At 39.3% G+C, this 18,410-nt stretch overlaps 1 protein-coding gene and 1 long non-coding RNA gene across 4 annotated transcripts in view; one reads left to right on the top strand and one right to left on the bottom strand.

Annotated features, from left to right (window-relative positions):
• LOC139791314 (very long chain fatty acid elongase 4-like) overlaps positions 1-18,410 on the top strand; it is a 434,972-nt gene that overhangs the window by 93,105 nt on the left and 323,457 nt on the right. The window lies entirely within an intron of this gene.
• LOC139798250 (uncharacterized) lies at positions 12,015-13,054 on the bottom strand. Its single transcript, XR_011726775.1, has 2 exons — positions 12,905-13,054; positions 12,015-12,623 (listed from the first exon to the last, which is right to left on the bottom strand). It is a non-coding gene; the product is annotated as an uncharacterized lncRNA (long non-coding RNA).

Raw genomic sequence — 18,410 nt, 5'->3', positions numbered from 1 at the left:
GGCAAAGGTAGCATTGACCTAGTCAAAACACTAAAGAACATCAAACTAGATTGCTTTGTTTTGTTTTTCCAAGTATAAAGTCTATTTGTGATGTATTTGGTAAAATAAGGAGAGATTTGGTGTTACAACATTGTCTAAGCGAAAGGATTGCCTGTTACAGAGCTCAGTCTTCTACTTTGGCCATTTTATGATCTAACCTTGCTGATGTTGACCTTCCCATGAATAATAATGCCTTGAGTACTATGAAAAAGTATTACTCCCTCCACAGATACTAGCATGAAGTTATAGGCTTGCATCAGACAGATGAGATGAGATGAGATAGCTCTTATTTCCTTTTTTTCCTGCTACAAAGAACAGATGTTCAAAGGCTCTCTTCTTGCTTGTTATCAGGAGATCCTGTCCTCAGTAGGTGACTTGGACTGGCCCAGCAGTGGTAAAGGTATGACCTAACTAGATCCCTAAGCAGGATTTGGAGCAGGCTGAAGAGTAGGGTGGATGGACAAGAGATCCCTGGAGCACTAAACTAAGCAGAGTCCTGTTGTGCTGCTTTGCTTATTATAATGTGGTGGTTTCCCTGTTTCCATTCCTTCCTTTTTCTGCACTCCCAGAATTGTTGGTTCCATGCTTCTGAAAATTTTAATGTTTCTGAGTGAAGAAGACACAGTGTCAGTGCTGATCAATGCAGCATGACATTTTTTTCCTATACATGAAATAAAAACATAGCTTAAGGAAGAGACTTGAGGTTTTTTTGGTTTGTTTTCAAAAGCTATTCCTGCTGGATTGATGTTAGCAGCAGGAAAAAAGACTGCAGATGAAGCAGTCTTTTTCCATCTGTTCACCTGAATGTGCTGAAGCTTTTATTTTTGAACCATGCAGTACTTTTCTATCCAGGCACCTCTGAGGGCAGTGGGTGCTGGTCAATGGTGATAAATCTGCAGTTCTGCAATAATCCAGAAATCCCTTAATCATAAATATGTAGTATCTCTTCCAGACACCAGAAATATTTCAGTGTCCTTGAGATTCTCCTTTGCTTTTTTCTCTGCTTTAGTTAATATTTATTTTTATTCTGATTCTTTTTTGCATCTGCCAGGGGAGGTCTATGCAGCCTTGAGTCTTGGAAGTCAGATGTTGGTGTTATGAGTCCTATTTTTGCTCTTAGTACTCGCAGGGCACCCACAGGCAGTCTGAGATGGCTGTAGTTCATATTGTCCCTGGTTGTCATATTTGTGTGCTCGACAGAATAATTCTTCCTCTTGACTAGCTTTCCTGATCATATTTTTTTTAATGTTTTCAAATGACTTCTGGTTTTCTAGATTAAGCCACTCAATAATTAACAATGCAAATGGCAGGCAGCTGCAGTCACTGTTTTCTTCTGCTCCTTTGGTTCTAAGGGAATTGGACATAACTAGAAATAATAAAATTATGGTGTAACATAGTTACAGGCAACATTCCTATATCTGCTAAGGATTTGTCAGCAGGGGCAGGGAGGATGAAGTGGGTGCCATCCATGCTATGAAGAAGTAGCATCATCCTGATTGAAAGGAAATTTTAGAGTTTCAGTATCAGCCCCTATGGACTTGCTGTTTTCTCATGCTGCAGAGGGAGTGGCTGATGGTTTTATGGAGGTGAATTGTAAATCACTATGATTCTTCCAGTTTTTTTCAAATACCCACCGTGGTCTGGGACCCAGGGCCTGGCACATGTTAGCCTGACATAAAGCTAAAGGTTTCCTTGCAATCACTGCCCTCTCTGCACAGATAGCCACCAATATCTTAAGTGCAGTACACTTAAAAATAGGTAGATCTGGGTTTTCCTGAAAATAAATAAGGATACAGTTAAAAAGTAAAAGTTTGAAGGGATGGAAAGCTTTTCCTCCATTGGCCTCAAGGACTCAGACCCCGAGTCTTTCCAAGTCTTCTGAGTCTTTGCTCCACATGAAGCTGTGTTGAGAAGGGAGATGGAGGGAGTAAGAAGAATCAAGGCAGTAGCTTTACTGCAGAGGACCTTCACTTTCTGTACCTCTGGTAGCAAAAGCCAGAACAGCAGGTAGGAGGTTGCTGTGACCTTGTATTTTTTCCTGCCATTTGGCAGTGGCTTTTGCTGCTGATCTCCTTGTGAGGTGACATCCAGTCTTCAACACTCAGTGCCTGGCTCTTCACATTATCTGCCTTCTAGATTGGATTGCTTGTATTGCTATTTAATTAGAATATTATTTCCCAACAGGAAACTAACCAGATGCCCTCATTTAATCAGAACAGATCCCTTTTCCTGTGTAACATCCAGATACCCTAGCATTTTGCAGAGCAGATCCATTAATCTCAGTTTTCTTGGTGCTGAGATACCTGAAAGCTGTCAAGAATTGCTCAGTAATGACTGCATCTCTGATGCTTTAATCAGAAGTAAAGTATGACTTGAGACTCTAGCACTAACTCTACTGGTTAGTGCTCAATACAACTTTAATTAGAAAAGAAAATGATCCTCCATTTGTGAGGGAATGATCCAGTCCCACCCTCCACCTAAAATATTTTTAAAAGAGTCCATTATGAAAGTATTTTGGATTATCTTTGATTTAGCTTGTGCACTGTTTTCTCAGTCTGTAGCAATGCAGTCTGACAGGATGGGTATGGGAGAAAAAAATACACATTTTTGCATGCTGGAGAGCTGGCAAGCTGTACAGGGAGCTGGCTTTAGCTTGGCATTATGAGAAGGGAATTTTTCTTTAAGAATGATGGCTACTGTTGCAAAGGAGCCTGATCCACAGACAGAGTTGCATGGAAGCTAACTCCTTGTCTCTCCTAACAGCATAAGCAGCACAATTAAGTTTGGAGGATGCTTGAAGCTGTTTTTATACCAGTCACGAGGCCCTGGTATAATGCATAATTATTTTGATATGAAATATTTGATAATATTTGGTTTCTCTCTTTTCAACAGATTGGAATAAACTACTACGGGATAAACTGTGCTTTCCACTTGTGATGCAGTTTAAATTGAATAGTGTAATTAATGAACAGAAAGACTTGGTGAACAGAAAGTGCTTGGTCTGAAAAGGGGAACAATGGGATATGTAATCATGGGCAGCTACCAAAATGGTCACTTCATGTCCCACAGGAATTTGCCACTCTACTCAGATATTTATTGTCCACTATAATGATGACAAATCTTTAAATCCTTTCAGATGTTATTTAGATGCTCTGGGGGCTCATGGTTGTTGTTTTCAAAAATTGTCCCAGGGTGTCTGATTTCCATTTGGCAAGATAGCCATGGTAGGGAGAATATGGATTAGATTTAAAGTCTCGGGTGACTTCCCAGAGCAGCACCTTATTTATGCATATTTACTTGACTAGAAAAGTATGTTCTCATACGTGGGAAGATACTTCTGATATAGTTCATTGCCTATGTTTTTTGCAGTACACAACAAATTCCTTAAAGAGTTAAAGAAAAGCAAATGGGTCTATTGACCTTGTGTTTTTAACTGTGGGCACAACAGAAGTCCAAGGTGATTCCTGGAAATGAATCCTTTAAATTTGAACAAGATAGGATTTTTTTTATTTTTTTTTTTTTTTTTTTTGACTCTGTGGTTTGCAGAGAGCATTAAAACTGGCATACCTAGCTATGATGGTCTGTTCACACAGAGATAGCCAACTCTATGGCCAGAGGACAGGGACTAAGATGCTTCATCTATACAAGGGAGGGCTATTAGAAGATAGACTGAAGCCTTTTTCATCATAGAAGGGGAAGAAGTGCTGTTCCAGAAAACTATTCTAAACATAGTATTGAATGTGTTTTGGGGAAAATGAGTGTCTGCTGGACAAAGCTTAAAAGGTCTCTTCATTGTCAAAGTGCAACAAAGGCGAGGGAGGAACATTGTTCAGTGGATGAGGAGTCAGTCAGGGCCTATTTTAAGCAGTGAGCAATAGATCCTTTCATACCTAAAAATACAGATCTGTGAGTCTCGTCCAAAACCCATTTTCATTGACCTTTGAATTGGCAGCCATAAATAGTTGTTTTTTTCTCTCTTTTTACCCTTCTTCTGGAGAGGAAGAGGATATTTTGAGTTTCATAACACTTTTTGCTAAGCTGCACAAAGGCTGCATCTGCAGATAGTTGGACACTGAACCCTCTCCACTCACATTCTTGGGAAAAACAGCACTTCCAGTGGTGAGGTGAGATGAGAAAGGGTGAATCGTGGGAATGGCAGCCTCCAGGATGCTAAAGCATGAAGAAAAGAGCAAAAGAACATTTTTATACAGAACCGAGCAACTGCAACAACCCTGGTGTCATTAGTGGGGGTGAGAGAGTTGATTTTTTTTAAGGCAGGAAAGGGCTTATTCTTCAGACACCTGCTCGACTTAATAACATGTGCTATGAAGCCATGCTTGGCAGTGAGCCTAGAGCTTCTGGTTGAGCAGTATGACATCTTAGAAAGCTGCTTTTATGATTTCAAAGCAGTGTTTGTTTAAATGACTGGAAGTGTAAGGTGTTTGACTGAATGAATATCATGTATGCAATTCTGCATGGTTGAACTTCAGTATGTTTATAGATGGCTGTCTGCTATGCAAGTAGTAATATCCTAAGCTGTTGTTGCTGTATTGTAGTATAGTTATTCCTTGTTCTACTAAAAATCAGTGCAATGACTTTAGTGCCTGTGCACTAGCAGGCTTAGGACACACAGTAGCTTGAGGGGAGAAAGGACAGATCCTCTACTGTCCTCTCAACATGATATTCACAATCTTTCTGCTTGAGGGTAGATCCCAGTCCTCCAGTGTCCCTTCAGACTCTGTCTATGTGAATGGCTAACTACCCCTGTAAGAAGGTTTTGAATCTATACACAGTGATCCCTGGTTTGCTTAACATTTCAATCTCAACACTGAGTTTTGCCCCTCCAGAGATACTTGGCCAGTGTTGGGAACCAGACTCCTGGTACCCCATCCCACCTCCCAGGAAAAAAAACATCTCTACTTGGGCCTGAATTATTATCTGGCCATGCTGTTGTATTTGTATTTGTATTTGAAATCATTGGAATCCATTTTAATGAGACCTGTTCACATTTTCAGTGCCCCAGGCTTCCTTGTTGGCTCTAGGGAAAGGGTTTTTTCATATTTGCTGTTTCCTCTGTAATCCATTTTTTCTGAAGAGAGCAAAAAAGTAAGATGTGTAGTGGGGTCAAAGCCCCCTGAGCAGGTGTAGTAGTGTGACGACCTCTTTCTTTGAAGAAGAGGAGATTTTGGATAGAAGATGCATTATAACTTTTATGTGAGAAACAGAAAAACAGCAGCAATGACAGTACATGAAGCGGCAATTAGTAAGACTGGAATAACTAGTTCAGGCTGAGTACCTGATTAGTGTTATCTTGTCCATATCCAAAAGCAATACTTTTTTTTTTTTTTTTCTGTTTCTTTAGAGTGATGTTTGAAATCATCTGGATTTGGAGGAATTAGGATCAGTGTACCCAAGAAAACACTATTTGTCAAGACAGGAGGCATCATGAGGTGCCTATGCTCAGTGTCCAGAGTCTAACACCACAGCAGCAATGTATGAGTGGTGAGGGTTGGGTTTCCAGGCACATGAATAGGGGTACACACATTATACTGTTCCAAAGATTTAGCAGGACTTTATTTCCTAACAGCTTTTTTTTTTTTGGAAATCCAGAGCTAATATTATTAGTCAGGTAAAGCCTTGGGTGCAACTGTTGGGTGGAAGATACCTCTTTCTAGTCACCTGTTATGCCTTCATACTTTTAAAACTTTTTATTACTCCGGGTGTAATAGTTGACAAGCTAGGTATTCCTAGAAACAACCAATGATTGCTTTTGCTAGAGCTGAATTCAGCTTTTGTTATCATTCTCTCACTCTTTAAATTTTCTTACCCTAGACCAGTAGTTTCAGACTATAGCTGAAGCTTTCAACTTACAACTTAAAAATGAGAATTTTGGCTTTTACATCTGTGCTTTTTGGGGGGCCATGGGAGCTTGGGTAGGAAGGACAAGTACAACATACAACTTGGATAACTGGAACCTGGAAGAGGCTTGAGAAAGGTTTCTAGATCATTCTTTCAGAATTTATTGTAGCCACTATAGTCCTTTCACAGAATCACATTCTAGAAAACAAGCTCCAGCTGTGCTGCTGTGTAAAATATATGGGATCTGTTCTCTCTCTCCTAGGCAAAAGGGCATGGCACAGCTCACACCCATGTAACTAGGCTTTCTTTCCAAAAGAGATTGAAAAGATTGCAGTCTGCCTACTGAGAACAACTCCTGGCTCTTGTCACCCACCATTCTCAGGCACTGTCTGGGAGAAAGCACATTAAGAGTTTAAATAGTGGTGTCCTTGTTTGAAACAAGATCCCAGCCCTGTTTTATCTACACATACAGACTGAGCCATGCACAGTAGTGCCAGAAATCGCTGTATAATTTGATGTGGGTACTTTGACAAACAATGTACCAATGCAAAGCAGTGCTGGGCTGTTTCCTCCCTTCATCCCCAAAAAGGAAGTTCAGAGGCCAGGTTGTCATCTGCCAGGTAGCTGCAAAAGCTGGTGGTAGAAAATTCATCCTCACAAGAAGATAATACAAACTGCTTGATAGATGAACTCCAAAGCCTGATTCTCTCTCTTTACTCTAAGAGGACCTACTTGAAAGGATTTTTAAGTACATGGTTAAATTCAGGCACACAGCTTCTCATGAGCCAGTGATGCTCAGGGAGAAACACTTAGACTGTGATTCAGCAAGCTGCTGAAAGAAGCTTACCAGGCTGAATGAAGATGGCAGGAAGAGTCCTGCAGATAGCAATGTCCTTTGAAATAAACAAACTGGGACTGTAATTTATCTCACACCCAGCTTTTGTCCATATTCTTATGCTCTGTCTATTCTTTAGGGTTCTAAAAGCAGGGTTTGCTCATTATTACCAAATTCATATTTGTCTGGCAGCATCCCAGGCTCCAAATATAACCTTGGAAGATATAGATGGTTACTTGCAGTGTGGAAGAGCCAGAAGATAGTTTTCCTTCATGGTACTGTGAGTTTAGTATCCATACACCTCTTTTCTTTGGGAAGAGGCAGGGGTTTGAGAGGGAAAAATCTCATTTAGTTCCAGAATGAAAACAGTATTTATCGGAAGGTTCATTTAGTTATTTCTCATGAAAAGGAGGTGTTTTGAATTTTCAGCCAGCTCATGTTTCAAGCATCTATTTAAAACTGTAGGACAGATATTTGCTGTCCTACAGCAAGTCACTGTTATTTAGGAGAAGCTGAATTTATGATCTGGCTTTTCTATATTTCATCAATTCAGGAGAAACACTGTGCTGTGAAGCTTATTATTAAGCTGCATTTGTTAGTAATGAAAGAATTTGCTATTATGAAGGAATGGAGAATCAGGCCTTGGGAAGAATATTCTACCACAGTAAAGATGGATTATCAAGATCTAGCCTCACATGTTGATTTTTTTTTTTTTTTTTCTTTTTCCCTTCTCCTATCAGATACCATGCCACCTGCTCAGAAAGTCTTGTTTGCTGTTGAGCTGTCTGGGTCTACAGAAATTGGTTTGCCTGTCATTTAGGTTATGTTTGAGTCACCCTTCTTTTCAGTTGCAATGAAAGAGGACTGTAAAGGACTCAGTAACTTGATGTGGTCTTGAAACTTGTGGTCCACTTTTCTTGCACTATAACTGGCATTTGAAGGCTTTCCAGTGCTAGTGTTCAGGAAACAAGAACAAAATAAGAGCTTCTCTTCTTCTGGTTCAACAGTGAGAAAAAAATTAATTAGTTAGTTAAAAAGCCCCTTTTTGAAGCTGTAAGATCTAGTGCTAATTTGCAGCATCACCTTAAGCTTTCAGCCTTTGGTTTTCAGAGCTTTGTCTGTCAAGGGAACACTTCACAGGGATGTCCTAAGGAGTGCAGAGCTTTTCATGACCTCCCATGGTAGGTACTATGGGAGGTCACCATTTCATGATAAAAGGTCTGTGTGAGAATCATGGCATTTTAATGTCCAGCTAATGATACATACACAGGACCAAATGTGTTTGCAACACTTCGATGCTTTTTGTGATGTGGAGCCGAACCTTCTGAACTCCAGCCAGCATTGCTGGTCATGCTCCTGACATGCCTCCTAGCTGATTCCATGGAGATTTCCTTGCATTTTAAACAGAATGCCTCCTCTCAGATGGTGTTTCATATTCTCATGACTTCAGTCTGCCTGTTCTGAAATACCAGCATGCCTACTGGTCACTCCTATATGCTCTAGTGACTCAGTAATGCTGTTCCCTGGATGGTGTGGGATTTCCTTCTGTTTCTCAGGGATCCAGTGTCAGCTTAGCTGTCCTGAGTTTACGTGGCCTGGAAGCCTGTTTCCTCATCAGTTGTGAAGCCACATCTGCCTCTTCTCCTCCTCCTACCCCAGACCTCCTGTCTGGTTTTTTGTGATGTAGTTAGCCTTCCAGTGCCTAGAGTGTTTCATAGATTGAAGCTCCTCACTTGAAGTTGAAGCAAAGGTGGCTGAAGGAGAGAGGGAAATATCTGTTAAATTACAGGGACTCTGTAAACAAAAAAACCCAAAAAGAAAACAAAAAAAAAAAAAAGGAGGATTTATCACTGTAGTTTTTCTGCAGTTTTGGGGTGGGAAAGATTTTTTTTTTTTTTCCAATCAGAGTGACCTTTCAGAGCTTAAAGAATAAATGATGTATGTCCTTTAGAATATATGATTGAATGCAAGGTGCAGGTGTTTTCCTGTGAAAAGAGTATGCTCTTTGCAGCAGTTTTTAACTCTAGCTTAACTTCAATACCCTCAGGAAGTTCTAACAGTGAAAGAAAGGCAACTGGGGTAGAGCATCATTGTTCTCACTGAGCAGAACCTTGCCAGTAGCTCTGCATTATCCTGGTTCCTGCAGTCCTTCACCTTTCCCAATCAGTCCTGCATGCTCCACATGAGGACTAAGAAAATGAGCTAACAGAACCCAAGACAACCCAACTCTGTATTCATGAGTTCTTGAGTACTCTGGTGTTCTATCAGAGTTTCTTCTTGATGAAGGAGAACATACTAGTTAAGTGTCTTAGTAGCTTAACAAGTCTCCTTCCTAATCGAGTTTTTCAGAGCACATATATTTCTTTACTGGGCCTATATTTGGTATCCCTCTTCTGTAGGCAAGATTCCTGCTGCAGAACTGTCTGCCTGATGCTGTGAATAAACCTTCTCCCCTCACCTCCCAATTACACCTGGTGTGCCCACTGTACTTTATCTTGCACCACTGACTTCTTGGGATGGGCAAATGGAGGCACCAAGGAGAATATGTGACTTAAGACCCTGTGATGAAACAGTAGCAGATAAAGAAGATTGCACATGTTGGGTCTCCAGTGCTAAACCAATATTCACTATGTCTCATACCATAAAAATATGTTATACACTATGTCTCATGCCATAAATATACGATAGTAAGAGACACAAATGACTACATAAAAAGAACAGTTTAGGGTATAAATACATTTCTGACATTTGGAATGTTCTCTTTCCATATGTAAGAGATGTAAGTGGGATATTCTTAACTCAAAAATTTGTTCCCATTTACTCTAGTCACATGCAGTGTACACACCATGTGCTCCTTTATACTTTGTTACAGCCATTTCTATATTAGTTTTCTTTTTTTTTTTCCAGATTGTGATGCTAGTTATTGATCTACAGCATTTGTACATTTGTACAGGTTAATTACAAAGGACAAGTACATCAGTACCTTCCTTGTACATTGCTCAATTGTTAATCTTGCAAAACATTTTAATTTGTATCATGACAGATAGAGTTTGTTCGATATGACAGCTTTGAGAGCAAAATTCTTTTGTGCTCAGTACTCTGCAGCTTTAAATTCATCAGAGTCTCATTAATATTAAAGGCCACTTTGTCCCTTAAAGGCCACAGCCTTTACCACTCGAGCCAGAGACTTTGTCCTCTTTTATCATCTGCTTCACTTTTCTCATTTCATTTAATAATTTTAGCTGGAACTTTTAGTTTATAGTCTGTGGAAGAATGAAATTCTATCATTAAACACTTTCTTCTGATATCCCTTTGACTTACTCGACCTGACTGTTTGAGTGATGCTTTTTTGATTAAGATTAATATTTTAAATTTAGCCAAGGAGTAAAAATGTGATACTTCAGATAAACATTACAGAGACCAGTGGAGCAAAAGGAAAGAAACAAGTCTTTACTACAGATCCTGCATTTTACATTGTTTTCTCAACAGTTTCTCACATGTGAAAAATCTCATTTGGATCCCATGAGAATAATCTCATGCCTGCTCTGTTAAACTAAGAGCCCAATCTTTCTCCTGATATATTCTCAGTTTGGGAAAAAAACAATGTTTGCTACAGCTAATTCTGATCTACCTGTGGGAAGACTCACAGAACTGGAGTGGTAACAGTGTTCTACTCATATACTGAGGCATCAATTCAGCTTTTTTCCTCTTTCTTCTGCTGTTCCTGAAATTTTAAGAACCTTAAGTCTTTGAGGCTTCCATTCCTCTGATAATTTTTGATAAAAACAGGCAGTGAATCAGAGGGAAAGGGAAGGGATGATGCCTGTTATGCTTCATTGTCTTGGGAAATGATGCCTTTAAGACTATTTCAGGCCATTCTGTATACACAGATAACTCCTTATAGAAGTGTAAAACTTCAGCCTATGGTGCTGATGCTAGAAAGTCAGAATTTATTGTCATGTCAGTAAATTCTAGGATTACATTTTTTAAAAATTAGTTTAGGTAGGTAGTACTTGTCCATAGTTTAAAAATAGTTAACCATTCATAATCTTAATTTCACTAAAATATTAATGGGATTTAGGAAGCCTAACTTATGAAGAAGGTTCTGTGATGCACTTGAACTTGTATCTGGGTATCTTTAAGAAACTAAGACCACATCTCTGTTTGAAAAATAATTCTTGAGCATGTGACATGGTACCTTTCCTTTTATCAGGAACAAACCTTGTGTTAGAAGAGGTCAGAAAACAGATACCGAATACTTCCCCACAAACTTCCATGGTGTTGAAACATGGATCAGGCTTTGAAGGTTACAGAGATTCAACTACAGACCAATGACTGTGATACTCTGAAGCAAGTCAGTCTATATCCACAGGGTGCCATATTTGCCATATTTCTTACAGCATCATTATAAACTTCAGTCCTTCTGGGCATGAATATTATCCCACTTAACAAGAGTATCTCCATCCTTGTTTGTTTTCATCCTTATTGAATTACTCTGTTAATTCATATCTCATAAATTCCTTCCCTTTTACTTCCTGATCTTCTTCCCTTGTAAGCCTTGCCTTCTGCTTCCAAAGGGTACATTTGAGCCTGAATAGGTACTCTAGTATGCAGCATCATTCAACCAGCTTTTCCAAATTCTATACTTCAATTGTTCTGGTTTCCCACCACTCTTTTCCCTCTTTCTGCCAGATGCTGCCTCATCCTGGGTCTGATTTGAGGAATTCAATCAGTTCTACTTTCTGCAGCAGCTTGCATCCCACAGCTGTTATTTGATCTTATTTCCCCCTCTTTTTTTCTTTTCTTTTTTTTTTTTTTTTTTTCTTTTTTTCCCCTCTTCTGCCATTCAGTTTTGATCTAGGTCCAGAGTTGCATTGTTTAATTGATTTATTCTGACAGACCTTTAATTTCTCTCAACAGATCTTATGAGGATTGTTTTCTCACTTTGGATCTTATATTTGTCTGCCTTTCCCATTTAATATGTGCAGGCTGCCAATCACTTCTACCAGACTTCATCTTAGTCTCCAGCAGTCACTATTTGCTTCATGGTTGTTATCTGGCATTTCCCAGTAGTTGTTTGGCTTAGAATCAAGAATGCAAGAGGACACAGATGCCCATATGCTGGTCTGCTATTGACATTACAAGATAATTATCAGCTTACTTTGGAGATTTTACCTCTAGAAATTCTAGGTTTCTTTACATATTGCTGCCTATAGTAAATTTTTGAGGGTTTTTTGAGGCAGGTTGGAGAAGTTACTCTCGAACTGAAATAATTTGGTCATTCTGGTCATGTATACATTTTATTTTTAGAACCCAGTTTTATGTTTTGTGAAACTATTTTGTTACAGATTTAAATACTACATTGAACAAATTGAAGAGGACATGTTCCTTCTAGTTCCTTTGTGCTTAGTAGATGACCCTTGATTATTTCCTAAGAAATGTTTTGATTATGTAATGGTTTAACCCGAAAAGACTGTGGATTGTAGGAAATGAAAATGAGACTCAGGAATTTTTCAGTCTTAGTTTTGTACTGTCCATGCATAGCACATGTGGTTCACAATGATTTCTCAAAATACTAGATGAGAGTAGAATTAGTCATTAAAAAAATCAATCATTTCATTAATTTCTCAGAAAATATTTCGTCTGTTTCAGTCAAGAGTTTAGCACACACATTATGGATAATATCTTGGAAAATATGAGTTTCTTCAGGATATTCTGGTTCTTTTCTGTTACACTTGGACAACCCCAACTCGTCCACATCAGGTATTTCATGTGTAATCTGTAAACAGGAGGTTCTTCAGGATAAAGTGGAGCACATTTTGGCTCATGAGACCTCATTATCACATGAAAAAAAGTAAAGCTTCATTTGTCAGAGGCCAGGTTGAGGATCCTGCAAAAATATAGAAAACACAGATGGTTTGTACAGCAAACTGACAAGAGAGGAGATATTGTTAATGTCTACAAGTTTCTAAAGGATGGGTGCAAGGAAGGTGGAATCAGACTCTTCTCCGTAGATCCCAGTGACAGGATGAGAGGCAATGGGCACAAGCTGGAACATGGAAAGTTCCATTTAAACATAAGAAAAAACTTTACCCTGAGGGGACAAAGCAATGGAACAAGATGCAAAGGGAGGTTGTGGAGTCCCCTTCTCTGGAGGTATTCAAAACTTACCTGGATGCAGTCCTGTGAAATTTGCTCTAGGTAATCCTGCTCTAGTTGGAGAGTTGGACTGGATGATCTCTAGAGATCCCTCCCAACTCTGATGATTCTGTGAAGATCCAGGAGTCAGCAAGGCCATTTTCACAATTTAACACAAGGTTACAGGCTAGAAAGCAGGGGAGATTATTTGTGTGCTTACAATATATTTGGCACAAATTAGAAAAGAGAAAGAACTCCAAACATATCACGCCAAACTTCAATGTTTTTTAAATCCAATGTTCTTTGGTGAATGAATGGAACTGGTCCAAAATAAAGAACCTGTCAGAAAATTTCATTAGTTGACTTGCTTTTGTTTTCTCCTTTACTGTGAGATTTGTTTAGATGTTAGAAGATATTTGGAGGTATTTGAAACTTGAGAGAATATTTAATATATCCAGTGAAGATCTTCTTCCAAACTATTTTCATTCTGTATTCTAAATTTACATGTTTTCTAGTGGCAACAAAAATTAATCCATCCAAGCGTCTCAGACATTGTTACAGTCACATGTGTGTTAAGCAACACACACACACACAACCCCCTTACAAATAAACCAGTGAGGTTTATTTGTCTTTCAGTCCCTTTTATTTATCAAATGTACTTTACCTTCTCTTCTCATGATCTTGTTAAGAGTATGAAATATGTCTGCTTAATTTATTTCCCACTTCATTTGCTCTGTTAAAAGAACCAGGATTTGTATTGAATTTCTCTGGAAGTTTCCAGAAAAGCTGCTTTCATCTCAATAGTAACAAGGCTCAAGAATGTTGGTAGCTGATGCTAGTTCAGAACAGCTCTACAGGTATTTGGGACTGTTCTTGTGAGATGCAAAATGTTTGACCACTGTAGTCCCCAGGAGCTCTCAGCCTCTTTTGTTCTGCTAATCATTCTCTAGAAGTCTTAACATTTCAAAATGATGAAAAGAAAAGCATCTCTGAATGTAATGATTAATTTTTCAATTAAATCTTAATCTATAAAATCAGTCAAGATCAGTCAAATGTATCACAAAGTTCAGATATGCTACTCATGAATTTGAACAAGTTACCATCATGACTGCAATTGTTTGGAAAGCAATTAATTAAATGGGAAATGGAGATCTGTCCATAAGCTGACATTTAATTAATACAGTAAATAATAACGTAATGAAACTATGAGAGCACAAACACAGATATGCAAAATCTTAACTTCTAGATGAGACACTTTTCCATTTAATGCTAAACCTTTTACAAGAACATTTACAGAAAAATAATTAATTGAATTAATTACATATTTTTAACATCAAACCCAAACCTGTATACCAGATTTAGAGTCCTGGATCTCTATCCACTGAATACAATATGGTTGATGTGGCTCCTCTGAATTTACTTGCTTTTTGATACCACAGCAGTGAGCTGAATTCACTTCCTTTTGTAAATTACAGCACAGCCTCTGCCAGATCATTTCACTGTCAGATGCCTTGTGACTTTTAAAGAAGGAATTATATAGCTTAAAAGTTTAGGAAAAGGTAATGGATGTCTTTCAGAAGAACTTGTCTGCTTGTGCTCAAATTCAGTCACTTGCTTAGAACTCTGAAAGCGTCAGAGTGAATGGTAATATTCCACTCTGTAGGAAAACGATACAAGCAGTTTCTTAAAATCTGAGGAAAGATTTACTCCTTGATTTGTATAGTCTCTGGATATTTGTGGTGGCAGGCTAGAAAAGTCTCTCTCTCCAGGGAGAGTATGGTGACTTCATCTGTTTTTGACTCACCTTATGCTGAAGGTGTCACTTTGGGTGCTTGGGCTGCCTGAGTCATTGCTGCTTCTTCTCTTTCCACAGGACCCAGCTCAAAAAGCAGGTATCACTCTTGATGCAGCAATAGCCTGAGAAAGAGCACCATCTTCTGACTTCAGCTTAGCCTTTAGGGCTGTGATTCTGGCTTGTGCTGCCCTGTAGCACCTCCCCTCAAGGTCTCCTCGATGACTCAGGAGGTGCAAACATCTACAGCTCTCCTCTGCCCCCCAGCTTTGTCTGCTTGTCCTCAAAACAAGCGAGCGTGACCCTTGTCACTTGGGAAAACCACCCCGAATCTGGCAAGATCCTTTTCAACGTCCCCTGTCACACCCACGGGCAATGCAGACTCCAAAAATAATCAAGGAGTGGGATAAACAGGAGATGAACATACGGAAGCTGCCTCAGCCCCCACTTCTTGGTAATAGCTGGAGGGCACCACCTGACACCAATGTACAGGCATTTTCCCTCACCCACACTCTTATATTTAAGGATCTTGACATGTACAGAACTGTGACTGATAGTGCTGTCAGTGGTCACTGCTTTACATCCATGCTTCTACATCTCCATATGTTTTCATATAACCTCTTAATACCTCCTCAAATAGATGTAGATCTATTCTGGGAACTGTCACATCACCCTTTTATGAAGCAATGAATCGGAGAATTAATCATTTGTAGCTTTAGGCAGTACAGTACAGGGATATATCAACACTTATCAATTGCTAACCTCATAAAGAAATAAAGTAGTAATTGAGATTCCTACTAATAGAAAGGGCATAGAAGGTAAAGAAAATAAAATGCACGTGAACACTGTCTGACTCTTCTGTAGATCATGAGTCTGATGGTAGGTTCAGACTTCAGCAAATGCACCTTGGTTACTGAATGTTTTTTGCATGGGAAGAGTACAGAGTGCTAAAATGTTACTGAAAACTTTATTCTTAATACAGTCAGAAGGTAACAAACTGCTGTGTCAGGTGAAATGCTTCAAAGATGAATCAGTGCAAGATAGCCAAAATTTCCTGTGGACTTTTTGTTGCAGGATGTATACTTGCCTTTTGAAACATTTTACCCTTTTAATTTGACTGAAATTGACTGTCCTGAGTTGCTAGCCAATCCAGAAAGTTGGCCACTAAAAATAATTAATCCAGAGCCCACATTTCATCCCCATTTAAAAAGTATTTCTCATCACTGCAAGTTATTTTATGCTACTTTTTTGACAGCTGAATGCAAAAAAAAAAGTTTTAAGTTTTTGTATCTTTTTAACATAAAGAATTAGCCATCTATTTGTTGAATTTGGGAAAAATAATTTCTTTGATCTCTAGCAATGATATGTATGTCAACAGCACTGTCATGGTTCAGTGCTGTTGTGATCATCATCTGCTCCAGGAATAAAGGAACGTTCTCTTCTCAAAATACCAAAACATCGCCAGTCACTTTCATTTTTTAAAGATCCTCCCCTGAGGCTTCTGGTGCTACAAATTACTATGTCAGGTCCTCACAGTGGGTTGTTATTAACTTTCATTCTGAAAATATTAGTGCCAGCAACATTAAACAGGTTTTATGTGACTTAGGACACATCATCATTCAAGACTGTAGCTTTTGTATTCCGTTGATGTTTCAAGCTAAGGACTCAGTCAAAGGGCATTTTAGCTGCTGACCTGATCCAGCAGCCTGAACAGAAACGGAATTAGGGTGCAGAAGAGGATCTGCAAAGAGCAGAGAAGCGTAAGGAAGGGGTTCAGCCATCCTGTTTAAACACATCAGTGAAGCCCATGAAACCACAGCACATTGCAGGTGGCTGGAAGTGGCCTCTGCCATCTTGCAACTTGGTGGCAAAAGCAGACTGGGGTCAGTAGATGCATGAATTTTAGACTGGCACAGGCAGATGTGACTGAGCCATAGAGGGCAGACTCTACTTCCATTTCCCTCAGATTCGGGAGACACCATCATTCCATTCCATTCCCTCCCGTCCCCTCCCCCTTTAACTGGCTCCCATTCAGAACTGATTTAGAAGCAAATCTCCAGCTGACTTGGGTGTGTGACTAATTGGAACTGGGCCGTCCCACCTCTGATTCCTTTCCTTCCTAAGCAAAAGATGGAGCTCCATGAAAGGTAAAGATCTGTGATGTGCTGGTGGACTGGAGGGCACAGTTGCCAGCCCAGCTTCTCCTTTCCCTGGTACACCCGTTACCACCCCCGCTTAGTTTTCAGCAGTGTCTGAATGCATCTTCATGGAGGTCATTACGAGTATGAAGTCTGGGAAAGAAGACAGTAAACAAAATTTGATCAGGAGGTATGGGATGAACACGTACTTTACCAAATGCATTGTTACGGTACATAGGAGGCGGTGGGAAAAAATAGATCTCCCAGAAATGCTCCTGAAAATTGTGTTTCCTTTTTCGGTCTGCTCAGAAGAGATTTAAATATCCTGGTGTGTTGCTTGGTCCTGAAGTTTGGCATAATCTTTTCAAACTGTGTCTTGTAAGAAACTGGGGGGGTTTGTTAATTTCAAAGATAGAACCTGTTGTTGGTCTGGCCATTACCCTGAACATGATATTACAGCTACATTAGTAGCCCAGGCTGATGACAGTTTTAATATTGCATGACCATAAACTGTTCTTAGTGATAAAATTTTGTATTTTTACTCTACTGTTTTACAACAGTATGGACAGATATTGATTCACAGGTGCTTGAATCTACAAAGCCCATCTGCAAAGTTTGGACTATAGAAATTGAGTTTCTTTTGCTACACAGAGGACAGGGACTGCTGAGCCACAGCTTCTGCCTGGAAAGGTCCCTTGGGGCACTGCCTTCTCTCCTCTTGCAACTGTCTCTTCTGAGCTCAACAGAAAGATGTTCAAGCTTACTTAAAGATGCTTGAGCTGTGCAATTTTGAGCACAGATGACCATGTGCTTTCTCTCATCTGCCATGTTCGGAAGGAGATACATGGCATATATTATCCTTTGATAATATCCTATTATCCTCTTCTTTCTTCCTCAATCTCCTTTTCCATTAATTGTTACTTAGCTAGATTGAGCAGAGTGAACAATTCCTCATCTGATACTTTTTCCTGTTGCTCCCCATTTCAGCTGTAGCCACCTTCTGTTTCTTCTTGTTTAACCTCCATCAGTTCAGGACCATGTATATGTACATAGTGTGTAGCACAGTGGTGCTCTGGTCCATGTCACATTGCACTTTTATTGAGTCCTCAAAGGTGCTGAAGTGCTGTAAGGCACAGGAGGTATTCCACTGACTTCAATTATTCTTGCTTCCTGTTTCAAGACTGCTTTTTATTGCCAAAGTAGCGTGAAAAATGCATTACAATAAATGAGATGCAGGTCATAGATTTATGGATACAATACTGCAGCTAACAAAATTAATCCAAATATACTTTTGCAGTTCACTTGGTACAGGATTTTGTGCAGACAAAGCCCAACAATGTGTTCTTTATGACAAACATGTTTGGTTTTGTTTTTTGTTTGGTTTTTTCTTTGGTTTTTTTTTTTGTCTTGTAAATTTACAGCACTTTGGACCTTGTCTGTGTGATGCTGATTTAAACTGAATTGCTGAAACAAGACCAACATGATTAAATGAATACTAATCTCACGCTGTCCCAGTTCAATGGCAATTTGTTTTATTTTAGCTGTAGTTAGCAATGATTTATTTTAAGGTCGCACCTTGCTGAAATAATGCTTTGTAGGCTTTGAGCTT

This window comes from Heliangelus exortis, chromosome 1 (assembly GCF_036169615.1).
Source record: "Heliangelus exortis chromosome 1, bHelExo1.hap1, whole genome shotgun sequence".
In the NCBI taxonomy this organism is placed as follows: Eukaryota; Metazoa; Chordata; class Aves; order Apodiformes; family Trochilidae; genus Heliangelus; species Heliangelus exortis.
This window is presented reverse-complemented; position numbering and strand designations above follow the sequence as displayed.